Raw genomic sequence first — 14322 nt, 5'->3', positions numbered from 1 at the left:
GCCTCGTCAAGCCGCTTGTTGACAAGCACGATGTTGGCATCTGCCGCATCCAGTTGCCGCTTTAGCTCGGCAAACCCATCAGTCCAGCTAGCCACCAGAGCTTCAGCTACCTTCACATAAAGGCGGTCTGGTTGTTACCTGGGACTATGATCCTCTGTTTGCGGCCGTTTTCGACGACAACCAGAGTCTCAGGGGCTACTATCTGCATAGGGCATACCTAACGTATGCAGTACTGTTAAAAACATACACTAGTTCATGTATCTCGAAGCCTTTCAGCAGACTCATAAAGGCTTCATGCAAACCGCTTTCAGCAGATGAAATCCTTTCAATTACCGTACCCATTAGCGTACGATGCGCTTCCTCGACAACAGCTTGCCCCAGAAGATCCTTCAGCGCATCCGAGCGCACACTGTACGGACCCTTGCTGTCGCTCTCCTTAGGAGCTGGATACTGGGGACTCCGGGCAGCCAAAGGGTTATCCTCTGGCCCTAGTGGATCTGGAGATACCCTTCGCGATGACACTTCAAGGTCGCCTGCTTCTTGAGCCGGGGTGTCCGGGGGAGGCGTTTCGCTGTCCATCATCTCCGAAAGAAGATCCCCCGAAGATGAGCTCTGTTGAGAAGGGCTGCGATCCGGACTACAATTTATAAGCATCGGTTATTTTCTTCGGAAGTAAGGTAGGATGTTTTCACTATTAAGTACTCTTCGGTAGAGGGATGATCCCCGCGTGGACATTGTGCGGCAAGAATACCCTCCGAGGCAGGACCCTCTGCCGGAGATTTCTTCTCCCGTTTGGAAACCTTAGTTTCCGGATCTTTAGAGGTAGTCCTCTTCCTTCCCCAGGGAGAGAGAATGTCAGATTCTTCCCCTTGGTTATCCTCCCTCGCGGAGGTGCTCATTCCCTCAGTTGGAATAAATAGCGAAGGAGGCCCGCTTTTGCCCTCTTCCCCCCCCCCTTCATCTTCCTTCGAGGGCACCGGATAAGGTGCTGGCTCGAGCATCTTTTCCAGCACCGGATTGTCCAAGCCCTCAAGAGGGGGGGCCGAACACTAGATCATCTTCGCCTTTGTTATCCAGTCCTAGTCAAAGAGCGATTCTTCATAATGATGTCATGATAAATAAAAGGACAGTGTGTTCGGCCACGGGATTACTTACTTGGGCAGCGGGGCGGTTGTAGCTCAGGCCCACGTCCTCGGTGGTGTCCGTACACTCTATTTGGGGTCCGAAGAATGATTTGTACATCTCCTCGTGCGCCATGCCGAGGAAATGCTGAATAGTACGCGGTCCTTCCGGGTTGAATTCTGACATGCGGAGGGGCTGGCGTTTGCAAGGTTGGACTCGACGAACCAGACTGAAATCTCCCTCGAAGAGAACTCGGATACGGCTTTGCAGCATTGGCACGTCCTTGGCTGGACCCCAGCTCAGCCCCCTGCTGATCCATGACATCAGTTGTGGTCGGGGGCCCGAGCGAAAGGTAGGGGCACGTACCCACTTGGCACTTCGGGGAGCTGTGATGTAGAACCACTCCCGCTGCCACAATCCGACACCTCTGGGAAGGAACCCTCTAGCCATGGAGCGTCAGCAATTTTGCTTATCAAAGCACCTCCGCACGCTGCGTGCTGCCCCTCGATCATCTTCCGCTTCATATCGAAGGTCTTGAGCCACAGGCCGAAGTGAGGGATAATGCGGAGGAAGGCCTCACATACGACAATAAATGACGAGATCTGAAGAAGGGCATCTGGGGCCAGATCATGAAAATCCAGCCCGTAATAGAACATAAGACCCCTAACAAAGGGATCCAGAGCGAGGCCTAGTCCTCGGAGGAAGTGGGAGATGAACACAATGCTCTCATTGGGTTCGGGAGTAGGGACGACCTGCCCTCGGGCAGGCAGCCTGTGCGAAATTTCGGCGGTCAGATATCTGGCCTCTCTCAACTTCTTAATGTCCTCCTCTGTGACGGAGGAAAGCATCCACCGACCTTGAAGGTTGGATCCGGACATAGTTGAAGGTCCGAAGCACCTAACCTGAGCTTTGGGTGTTAGAACTCGACACTACTAGGGAAAAGCCTAGCAACAGCGTGGGTTTTGGGCCTCTCAGTAGTGCGGGGACCGGCGCTACTAATAAGGCGCTAGAGCTAACGAATAGCAGCCGCGCTTGTTCTCCCACGCTACTGCTATACATGAATAGATGTAGTGCTCTTTAGAAAAGGGCGCTGCTGATATTATCTGCAGCGCTATTTACTGGGAAGCGCTACTGGTAAGGCGGCGCTACTGCTAAATTTCCCCCCTCGCTACTACTAGTTTTATTAGTTTTTTCCCTGCATATTTGTTTTGTATTTGTTTTGTATTTGAATAGGCTTTATACAATAATCTTTAGCATATCATACACATACAAATGTAATCATAGCATATACATACAATTAGTCTCATCAAATCATGGCATCATCATAATCATCATCCAACACAAAGTGGTCTCTCGTCATCATCTCGAAAATAGCGATACAAGTCTCGATTACTTGCAAATACATCGTCATCCATCTAAACAATGATATACGCGAGAAGAGCTATCACTTTGAGTACATGAGTTTGTATCCCTCTCTCGCATTAGCGTGGACCTAAACTAACTACCGACTGTCGCTCGGAAACCGGAAACCAGTACACCTGGGCCTGAATCTCCGGCCACTTGTCGTATATATACTCCTGGCGTAGCACTTCTTCGCCATCTATGATCTATGCACCTGCATCATCACATGATTCGATGATATGCAACATATATAGTTGAGCAACAGAAAGAGACATACTTGGCAGAAATAGAAACAACATATCATAAGCATAAATAACAAAGTTCATCGTACCCCAAAATGCCCTAACTAGAGTGATTTTTGCTAGTCGAGGAGGAGGACGGTTTAATTACATCACAAATAAAGTTTCACCGTGCATAACTCAAAGTTTTGTCATATAGAAAGTATGGACTAAACGGACACATTGTCATATATCGACAATCACTCTAACATGTCGTTCCATCCATCCAAGTCAGGGAGATAGTCCTCGAGCTTAGTGAAAGGCTTCATGTCGAGACGCTGAGAGGCTATCCATGTTCAGACGTCTTCCCACGACATTTGTCCTTCTCCATAGAACATCCCTATTTTTCCGACGACCTCCTTCATGATGATTTGGGAAAGTTTGCGCTGGATGTTATAGAACTCAGCTTGAAGTCGATGATCCTCGATATCTCCTATGTCCTTTGCCCATTGCAGAATATGGGCATCGCCGGATCTAGGTGACATGAGAAGGTTCTGGTGATCCCGTCTGTACTCCAGCATGTGGTGTAGGACATAGAATCCATCATTAAGAGAATCGTTCGGTTGCTGGATGCAGCAGAAGTCGGTCTTATGGCCGAAGGCGACCCTGCCGCCCCTTCCCTTCTTTTCCCTGATCTCTCCACCCCTTGCTTGGTAGTAAAACATAGCACTGTCGAGAACATCCTTGATGTGGGTGTAATCCTTTTTGTGAATGTTCTTCGACGAGTCCAAGTAAAGAGCATGGGAGAATCGGGGGTAGAGGATGATGAGGACGGCGTGCCCGCCACTGCGCAAAATAAGTACACCTCAAATTAATTAGCCTCCACCGTGCAAATGAATGATTGAAATCGAAGGAAGGATAGCAGCGCGGATGACTTACACGGGATGATAAGGCACGAGAATCGCCTCCTTGTCCTTATTGGCGAGCATGAAACCGACGATGTAATCCCTCGCGTATTCACGATGCTCTGCGCAGACTCCCAAGAAGCCCTCGTGCATGTAGTATGGGTCAGCGACACAGATATGAGATATCTACTCAACCGCGATGATGTAGTTCATGTGCAAGGCATAAAGGCGGACAAACGTAAAATCCAGCTTCTTCACGTGAAACATGTTGAATATGTAATCGAATCGGAGGAAGAACTTATCCGCCGGGAAGTTGTCGACGTACGACATTTGCCGCGGAACGTTAACCACGTAGAGTGGGTATCCTGGATCTTTCGAGGCGATGAGGCCTTTCTCTACCCGCAGCACATCGTCATGAAGTCTCCTTAGATCACCGAATCTGACCCGTAGCGCTATTGCAGGTAGGATTGGTTGATCGGGGATATGCCATTTATCCGCATCGGGGATATCTATATGGTCCTAAAGCCGAGGCTGCTGAGGTGGCTGGATCATAGAATCAACTTTTTTGCCTTTCCTCGCTCTCTTCCTAGACTTCTTTACTACCGGAAGGTCATCCATAATACGTTGAGACGGCAATTCAGGCACCGACTCATGACGCTCAAACCCTAAGGAGGCGCCAGTATAGACATACTGTTCAGCGCCATCGTCGTCCTCATCCTCATCCATGCCGACGTCATCAGCGACTAATGGAGCCTCCTCCTTACCATGTCCGCTATCACCCAACCCGACACCCGACGCTAATTGGTTAGGTGGGGTGTTGATGTTCATACCTTGCTGAGGCTGTGTGCTCGTGGGTGTGCTCTCGGCCGCCTCCATACGAAGCAGACTCTTTGGCCACAACAGGACCCACCCATTGCAACAATCACCAAGCCGCCGCGGTGTCTCGTCGTCATCCCCCACTAGTATTGGAGGAGGCAAATTCTCGTGGCCCGGTTTGACACTGGCCACGGAAACCTTGAAGACGTTCGAGGGGGATCGGCTGGCTGCGGAACAATGGTTCCTTCGGCTCCATTATCGTCGCCTTCCCCACGTCCACCTTCTGGTCACCGATGGTGTACAATATGGTGCACGGGGTTTCGTCGGCCTGCAAAGAAAAGTTTGCGACGTGAGACATCCGAAAGGCAACAAAAACATGAGATTATACATTTATATTGAAGGGGGCCAGTGTGATAGATACCGTGAGGGCGTCGAGCTCAGCCAAAGACGAAGCACCATCGAGCACGTCCGGTGCGGGAGCAGGTGCAGGAGCCGGTGTGGGAGCAGGTGCGGGAGCCGGTGCAGGAGCCGGTGTGGGAGCAGGTGCGGGAGCTGGTGCGGGAGCAAGTGCAGGTGCAACGCTAGTCGAGCTGCTCCCCAAGAGTCAGCAAGGGGAAAGTCCTCTGCATTTTTTCTGGACTTGGTCCCAACGGTGCCGGGCCCTGAGGATGTCACGCTCCTGCGGGACGGTGAAATCCTCCAAGGGGTCTGGGATGCCCAGACTCGTGGCTTCCGCATCCTCCTTGGCCCATTTGGACCTCTTTCCGCCGTAACCACGGCTTCCGAGGTGGTGGCTCCCAATGTTCCTCTCTTGAAGCCCCTTCATGTACTTAGACTTTTTTTGGCAGCTTCGGCCTCGCAAGCCTCCTTGAATATTTGAAACTGCTCTTCCGTGATTGTCGGATTATCCTTTACAATCTCGGAGTAGGGTTCCTTCTTGTCGATGATCTTTGCTTTCACTCGATTTTTTCAGGCAGCCAACGCGTCGCTAAACTTGGTCATGGCGTGTTTGTTTATCTTCTTCATTGTTGGGTCCTCATCTGGATCTTCATAATCCTTCTCATTCCGGCCCTGGTGAAACTTCTTTAGGAGGGAGCTCCTCATGTTTTCTATCTTCTGTAGTTTCTCATCGTTGATGGTGGCGGTTGTCCGTACGATGCAACCTATTTGATTGCCGTAGCATCGACGCGCTTCCTCGGGCGCCTTTGGCTCAAAATTGTCGTCGTCCACCTCCGTGACCACCAGTCTAGTAGTCTTGAGTTTGTTAGGAAGCCATTGCCTCTTTGCTTTCGGTTCTACACCGGCTCCGCTCCCCGAGGCAGCGCCGGTCTCAGTCTCAGCGCCGGTCTCGATGCCGTCTGAGTCTCAGCGCCGGTCTCAATCTCAGCATCGGTCTGCGTGTCGGTCTCAGTCCCCGATGCCACTGGTGGACCTAGCAACAACATTGGTTGATCGTCGGCAAGGCTAAAAAATTCGTCTGCCGCCCGGTAGACGTCGTCGCAATCACCAGAACCCTGTCCTTCATCGTTGCTAGCCATGTTTCCTATGATTAAATCTAGTCAATTAATTCTAGACCTAATAAAATGAATAATGACATAAAAAAGGCCTATTGTTTTGCAGGAATGTTGACTCCTTCCTGGTGCGGCAAATCCCGGGCACTCGATATGTCCTAGTTTGTAGCACAAGTCATGCCGAAATTCATGGAAGATTTTGGCATGACCTTTGCTAAAAAGTGGACAAATCGAGAACCTAAAATTTGCCGGAACAGAAATGAATCAACATTCCGGCAAAACATAGGCCACTCAACATCATTCCCTGGAAACAACAAAGCCACTTGGGCACAATCGAACAACTTCAATGAAAAGATATAACATGAGCAAACACTATTGAGGAATTTGCATTTAACATGGCCACTTCAATGAAAAGATATAATCAACAATAATGGAATATGCAAATGAACATCAATGACATATATCATATAAAAACAGTCTTGTTTTTTGTTTACATAGCAACAATTAGTTTAACCAAGTTTTTGAAAAGAAAAACAATTCTATTTTTTGTTTATAGCTAAATGCCATAGCTACTGTTTTTTATTTATAGCTAAATAATTTTGTTTTTTGTCTAAAGCTAAAAGTCTAGGAACTCTATTTTCTCTAACCCTTCTGACCTCACCAAAATTTCCACAGCAAGACCTTAATACCTACACCCAATTTCTTCAAAAAATATTCAGGTCCATAGTCCAAATAATTCAAAATTCATTTGAATGAAATTTGGAACAAATTCAGGTCCGTAGTCCAAATATTTTTTATACCTAAGTGTTTTTTGTTTATAGCCTCTGTTAATTTAAATCTAAATGCTACTATTATTTATATACCCTCTATTAGTTTAAAGCTAAATGGAATTACTGTTGAGGCATTTTCATAAAAATTGCCCTAGCTAATTTCCTAAAAAAATTGCTAATCATTTTTCCTAAATGCTATAAAATGCCTACTGCCCTAAAAAATCTAGGGTTCATATGGACACCTAGGGTTCATATGAACACAGTATCAACATATATATGAATTGCCCTAGCAGAGAGAGAGGAGGGTAGGGGACAGGAGAGGCAAAGCCTTACGGTCGGTGGCGAGGGCAGGCTCTAGCTCGGGCGGCGGCGGTGAGGTCGAGGGCGGCGGCGGTGAGCTCGAGGGAGGCGACGGTGAGGTCGACGATGGCCTCGGGCGGCGGCTATGAGGTCGAGGGCGGCCTCGGGCAGCGCCGGTGTGGTCGAAGGCGGCGGGCGGCGGCGGTGTGGTCGAAGGCGGCCTCGAGCGGTGGCGGTGTGGTCGAAGGCGGCAGGGCAACGGCGGCGATGGAGCAGTTGGGGGACAGGGGGGCCAGGAGTAGAGAGGGGGAGGGGGAGGACTTAGCGAAATTTTGAGCCCGGGCTACCGGGATTTGAGTCAAACTAGCAGTAGCGCGTTTTGCCGAAACGAGCTATAGCTAAGATAGCTATAGCGTATTCTAGAGAAACGCGCTATAGCTATTCCTTTCTGTTTTATATTTCTTTTTCTTTTGTTTTCTTTACATTTTCTTTTTTCATTTCTCCTTTTTCTATTTCTTTCATTTTCATTTACTTTCTACTTATTTTTCTATTTATTTTCTTTTTCATACTAGTAGCGCTCTACAGCATAAATGCGCTGCTACAAAGTTTTTAGCAGTAGTGTGCTTCTGGGTGAACCGCTACTACTATTCCTAGCCTACCGGCATTAGTGAGGGAATTTTAGTAGTAGCGCTTTTCTATGGAGACGCGCTACTGCTAAAACAATGGTTGTAGCGTGGTTTTGTAACAAGCTCTACTACTAAGTAGCGCTAGCGCCGAGTTTTGACCAACGCTACTGCTATACCTCACTACAAGAAATATGTCAACTTATGACCTTCTGTCAGTGACCCTCGAAGAATTGGTCATAAATTTATGACCATTTTAGACCAATTGGTCAAAAGCTGTCTGGGGGGCTCTAAACCCTAAACCATAACGACCATTTTGGTCAGAAAGGTCATAATTTCATTAGAGGAAATGGTCGTAAAGCTAGTAGCACTGTCCACTGCCTCATGCGTAGCTGATAACGACCAATATAAAATGGTCACTACACTTGAGTTTGAATGAATTAGGATGATTAGGCAGCCACCTCAGCAACCTCGCTTATGTGTCACTGTCTAGGTGTCATTTTTGCTTGAGTTTTAATATTCAACAGATAGACGGGGGACACATTGACAGGCGGGACCCATTTGACAGATGGGGCCGAGCGCTTAATTCGCCCAAAAAAGATGCACGAGGCGGGACTCGAACCCACGACCTCGCGCTTGGTTGGCTCGCATGCTACCGCTGGGCTAGAGAGGGACAGTTGCTCGCATCTGGGAGTTTATATATACATTATATAGAACTACGGCTCTCTCGTATCATTGACAAGTGGGACCTTCCGACCAGGTGGCATCGAACAGAGCAACGATTTGCAACACTGACAGGCGGGACCCATTTGACAGGTGGTTGAGCGAGCGTTTAATTCCCTAAAAAATATGCGCTAGCGGGGACTCGAACCCACGACCTCGCGCTGGGTTCGCTCGTTCATTACCGCTGGGCTAGAGAGAGATTGTTGCTAATGTGTGGGTAGTTTTCCATATAGTATATAAAACCACGGCTCTCACGTACCAGTGACAAGTGGGACCTTCCGACCAGGTGGCGGCGGGTGGCATCGAACAGAGGAACACTTAGCGTTTTTCTAGGTCTTCCGACCAGGTGGCGGCGGGCGGCGGCGGAAGCAACTAGGTGACCTCACCCACGGCCTCGCCGCAGGTGACCTCGCCCATGGCCTCACGGCGGAAGCAACCAGCAGGGGGCGAAGGCGGGGGCGAGGCCGGCAGCGGAGGCGGGGGCGGGGCCGGCAGGGGGCGGAGGCGAGGCAGGGCGTAGAGGCGGGGGGCTGCAGGGGCGTAGGTGACCGACAATGGTGGGGGCTCGCCGAGCATGGGGGACGCCGCCGCCGCAAGCACACCTCCCGGTATGCACCCCTCACCTCTTCCCCCCTCTCCTCTCTCGTCACCCGAGCAGTGGGAGATGGATTTCAGTCAGATGTTCTTCAGCATAGATGAATTTTGTTGATACACTGTTAGTAGTTAGGAGATAGCTTGCTTGTTTGGTAGATAATGCATAGATGAATTTTCTTGATGTGCTGTTAGGAATTGTTCAGCTTGTTTGTTAAGAATTCTTTAGGCCTTGTGGTTAGGCAATTAGCATATAAAATTTTCTGGAATTTTAGCTTCCATTACTTCCATCCATTTTCATTAATTAATGTTGATGCACTTAGGTTGATTTGCTAAGTTGCAACAATTTGTTGTCTTTGGCAGATGGATAGAAGCTGGATTAGAGAAGGAGTTAGAAAGTTTTCGAAAGAACATATGAAAGGAGTTGATGATTTCATGGCATTTGTTCAGGCAAATTTTGCCAACGATGCTCACATTCTTTGCCCATGTTGTGAATGCCTCAACCGTCCAAGAATGGCTCAAGGAAGAGTGGAAGATCATCTGCTTCTTAATGGGATGTCCAGCACATATGATAGATGGATATATCATGGAGAACCTTTAGACAGACAACCTCAACATTTTGAAGCTGATACAGAGGCCCCTCATATGATGGGTGGTGGTGATGCTGGCATTGATTTCATGGAAAAGGTTTTGCGAGATAATGCTGTTTTGGAGGAAGAGGATGGGCATGAAGATGATAGGATTCCTGACCTATTGAAGGATTTGTACGATGCTGAAGATCGTGCTGATGGACAGAAATCATTGTTTGCTGAGGTGTTAGAGGAGGCGAAGCGCGCAGCTCATGAAGGGGGTAAATTTTCAAGATTCACCTTCACCGTGAAGTTACTCCACATCAAGTCTTTCTACCGGATTAGCAATGCCGCATTCAACGCAATACTCCGTCTTTTGAGCTTGCAATTCCCTAATAGTTGTGTTCCCAGATCTTATGATGAAGCATTGAGCATAATCCGCAGGCTGGGGTTAGGTTATGTGTCAATACATGTGTGCCCAAATAACTGTGTCTTGTTTCGGAAGGATTTAGCAAAGCATGACAACTGTCCAAAATGCAATGCATCTAGGTGGAAAGATGCTTATGGGAAGAAGTCAATACCGGAGAAGGTACCGAGGCACTTTCCCTTGATACCAAGGCTGTAGCGGATGTTCATCTCAAAGAAATCATTGCGTGAGGTACAGTGGCACAAGCTGAAGCGGCAACCTGTGGACAATGAGCTGAGCCATCCAGCGGATGGAGAGGCATGGAAAGAGTTTGACCGTATACATTTTGATTTTGCTGCAGATCCAAGGAACATAAAACTTGGCATTGCCATAGATGGGTTTAATCCGTTTGGGAACATGAGCACGTCTTATAGCATGTGGCCAGTTTTTGTGGTGCCGTACAACCTGCCACCATGGGCATGCATGGATCAGTCTAACTTCATGATGTCATTGCTTATCCCGGGTCCAGATTCTCCAGGAAAGGATTTTGATGTCTTTATGGAGCCCCTCGTAGAAGAACTGCTCCATCTCTGGACTGGTGTACCTACATACGATGCCTTGAGTCCGGAAGAAAAGTTCAATCTACGTGCTGCGATCATATGGTCCATCCATGATTTCCCGGCTCTGCACACTCTGTCTGGGAGGATCACAGTGGGTTATCAGGCTTGTGTCCATTGTGACAAAGACCCTTGCTCAAAGAGAATAAGGAGCAAGATATGCTATATTGGGCACCGCCGCTTTCTTCCCCGAAACCATCGCTGGCGAAGAAGCAAAGATTTTAATTGTGAGAATGAAACCCGTGACAAGCCAGCTGAATTCACTAAAGAAGAGCTGGAGCAGCAACTTGAAAAGGTGAAAGATGTGAGACCAGGAAAGCTGGCGAAGAAAAGAAAGCGTGAGGAAGGTCAATGTTGGGACCAGAGGTCTTGTTTGTGGGACCTGCCATACTGGGCTGATCTGAAATTAAGGCATAATCTCGATGTAATGCACATTGAGAAAAACATATGCGAGAATCTGCTAGGGACATTTCTGAACATTGAAGGGAAGACAAAGGACACGGTTATTTCTAGGCTTGATTTGGAGGACATGGGCATAAGAGAAGATTTGCATCTAAAGCACAATGAAGATGAAGATTCATTTGAAATTCCACGAGCATGGTATACAATGAATAAAGAACAAAAGCTTGCATTCTGTGAATTCCTAAGAGCGGTGAAATTTCCAGATGGTTATGCTACTAACCTAGCAAAGTGTGTTACTTCTGATGGATTCAAGCTTTCAGTACTGAAAACCCATGATTGTCACATCCTCCTCCAAAGGATTTTACCGGCGGGCCTCCGAGGAATCATGCACAAGGATATATATGAAGCGGTTGCTGAGCTGGGAAATTTCTTTAGAGAACTGTGCTGCAAAACCCTCAAGTTAACTGTCTTGGAAAGACTTGAAAAAGAAATCCCAATTATTCTTTGCAAGCTCGAGAAGATTTTCCCTCTAGCTTTCTTCACCGTGATGGTCCATTTGGCGGTGCACTTACCCAAAGAGGCAATGCTTAGAGGCCCTGTGCAATACGGTTGGATGTACCCAATCGAAAGAAGGCTGCTTACTTGTAAGCGTTATGTGCGAAACACAGCAAGACCTAAAGGTTCTATTGCTGAAGCATATGTCGTTGACGAGTGCTTGACTTTTTGCTCTAGATACTTTGGTGATGTGGAAACAAGATGGAACCGGCCGGGCAGAAATAGAGAGCGGTCTGATTCGCAAAGTGGTGATGTCTCTGTTTTCAACCATGGTGTGAACTTTCTTGGAGCCTCACAATACTTGGAGGCTGGTGATGAGTATGACAAGATGGTTTTGTTTGTGCTCAGCAATTGCGCCGAGGTTCTACCATATATCGAGTACGTTATATCTTGTGCACTCATTATATATATATATATATATATTTTGCTTGGGTTGGCACCAGCCTAATGTTTTAATTCACATGTTTTGTTGGCATTGTAGGAAATGCAAGGAAGAGTTAAATCAGGAAGAAAGCAATATCAATGTTGATAAAAGGGTTTCCAAGGTGTTTGCTAATTGGTTTAAGAATCATGTGAGATCTTTAGCCACATGTTTTATGTTTTCTGTGTTATTCACCCATTGTTAAATACCATTGTTTGCTAAATGGTTTATTTGTGCAGATTGGAAAGTTGCATGAGGAGAAGAAGGTCAGTGATGATCTATTTTCTTTGGCATGCTTACCGGATAAGCGAGTGAGAGTGTATTCAGCATGCATTGCTGACGGTGTCCGGTACCACACCGTTGACCGCGAGGAAAAAAGGAAGACACAGAATAGTGGAATCGTCACTGAGGGGTCACATGATGGTGAGATCATTGACTTCTATGGTCAGTTGAGAAGCATCGTAGAGTTGCAGTACAACTCTAGTGGAGGCATCCATCGCTCGGTTGTCTTATTTCGCTGTGACTGGTTTGAGCTTGGTAGCAAGAAGAGGAGAGACTCTTTTGTCAAATATGATGGCCACTTCAAAAGCATCAACACTGCAAGGTGCTGGTATAAGAGTGATCCCTTTATTCTAACAACACAAGCAACAATGGTGTTTTATCTGCCAGACACTCTTTTGCACGGAAAATGGCAAGTTGTGCAAAACTTTCAGCACAGACACTTGTGGAGTGTGACTGAAACTGAAGTGGAAAAGGGCCCCGGTGACGGTGGACTAACATACCAAGATGATGACTCTACGGAAGTTCCGTTGCAAGCTGATGATGACTCTATGGAAGTTCCGGTGCAAAGCAGAGTGCGAAGGGACCGGGAACGTGTGATCATTGGTGCTGCAATAGTTGAAGGCATCAAGAAAAGAAGAAAGGTGGTAGAGGATGGACATGAAAGCGAGGATGAGGAAAACCGGACTGATCATACTATGCTGCAATATTGTAGTGATGATGAGGAAAACAGGAGTGGGCATAGAGTTCCTTGTTTTCGTATCGACGATGATGAGTAGAGAAGGTAAATTTGGTCTCCTTGGTGATCTAATGCTATTTTGTCTCCTTAATAGTTGTTGTTGATGTGATCCTAATGTAGTTTTTGTACTACAAATCTCTCCAGGTACCAAAATGCATGAGACTGTGTAGTGATGGAGAGGCAGATGATGGTTGAAGATACAATGCAAAATGATGTAGTTTTGGTGACGGAAGATACAATGCAAAATGAAGATGTTGTTTTGAATGAAGAAGCAAAATGATGAACTGAAGATGTTGTTTTTAGAGCTGTTTTTCTTAGTTTTGGTGATCATGTAGTTTTGGTTGTGATGTAAAAGATTGCAAAATGATGTTGTTTTTGGACTGAAGATGTTTTTTGAACTGAAGATGTTGTTTTTGGTGAACTGAAGATGTTTTCAGAGCTGTTTTAACTGAATTTTTGGGCGTGCTCCATCAGACAGCCATCTGATCCCACACGCGGCCCCATTTCATTGTGAGCAAAAAAATATGCGCGAGCGGGGACTCGAACCCACGACCGTGCGCTCGTTTCACTGTGTTTCTACCATTGGGCTAGGAAGAGGCTACTGGTCGTCCACTCTATGCCATCTCTTTTCAAATCATCAAACCAGTTAAGTATCAAACACAGACCTCGCTTACAAGTGGGCCACTCGACCAACTCACTGACAAGTGGGCCATTTTGCTACTCTACCCACTCGACCCTTTTCCCCTGAGCTACCAAAAAATATTGGGCGAGCGGGGGCTCGAACCCACGACCTGCCGCTTATTCCATTGTTTTTCTACCACTGGGCTAGTTAGAGGCTGTTGGTTTTGTACTCTATGCCAACCCTTTTCAATATATCAAAACAGAACTCGCTGACAAGTGGACCCACTCTTTGCCCCACTCCTCCTGTCCACTTGACCCGCTCCTCCTCTCCATTATCCACTCGACCCACTCCTCCTCTCCGCCGCTGGCACCCCCTTCTCCTCCCTGGCGAACCACTCCTCCATCGACAGCGACGGCCTCCTAAGGTATGAATCCGCCGAGTCCTTCCTGTTCCTCTTCCTATTGATTAGATTAGGGTTCCCTGGCGCATGCTGATTAGGGTTCCATTGTAGATAGAGTAGTAGATCAAGAGGAGGCACCGTCCACGACACCGACAAGGCCAACAAGCTCAAGCAGTTGCCGTCCCCCCAGGTCCGTTCTGTTCCCCCCGTGTTCTTTGTCGACAAGGCCAACAAGGCCAACAAGCATGCTGATTTAGGAGTTACTCGTATTGTGCCTGCGCGTATGGCTAATTTAGGGATTTTGCAGACTGAATTAGGCATTTAGGTTTAGG

General features: G+C 47.5%; 1 pseudogene; it reads left to right on the top strand.

The window, feature by feature from the left end:
* The first annotated feature begins 9343 nt into the window (after positions 1 to 9343).
* Positions 9344 to 13454, top strand: LOC147965348 (uncharacterized; annotated as a pseudogene).
* Positions 13455 to 14322: the final 868 nt, after the last annotated feature.

The sequence above is a fragment of the Triticum urartu genome, chromosome 6A (assembly GCF_056163025.1).
Source record: "Triticum urartu cultivar PI428250 chromosome 6A, HENAU_Tu73, whole genome shotgun sequence".
In the NCBI taxonomy this organism is placed as follows: Eukaryota; Viridiplantae; Streptophyta; class Magnoliopsida; order Poales; family Poaceae; genus Triticum; species Triticum urartu.
This window is presented reverse-complemented; position numbering and strand designations above follow the sequence as displayed.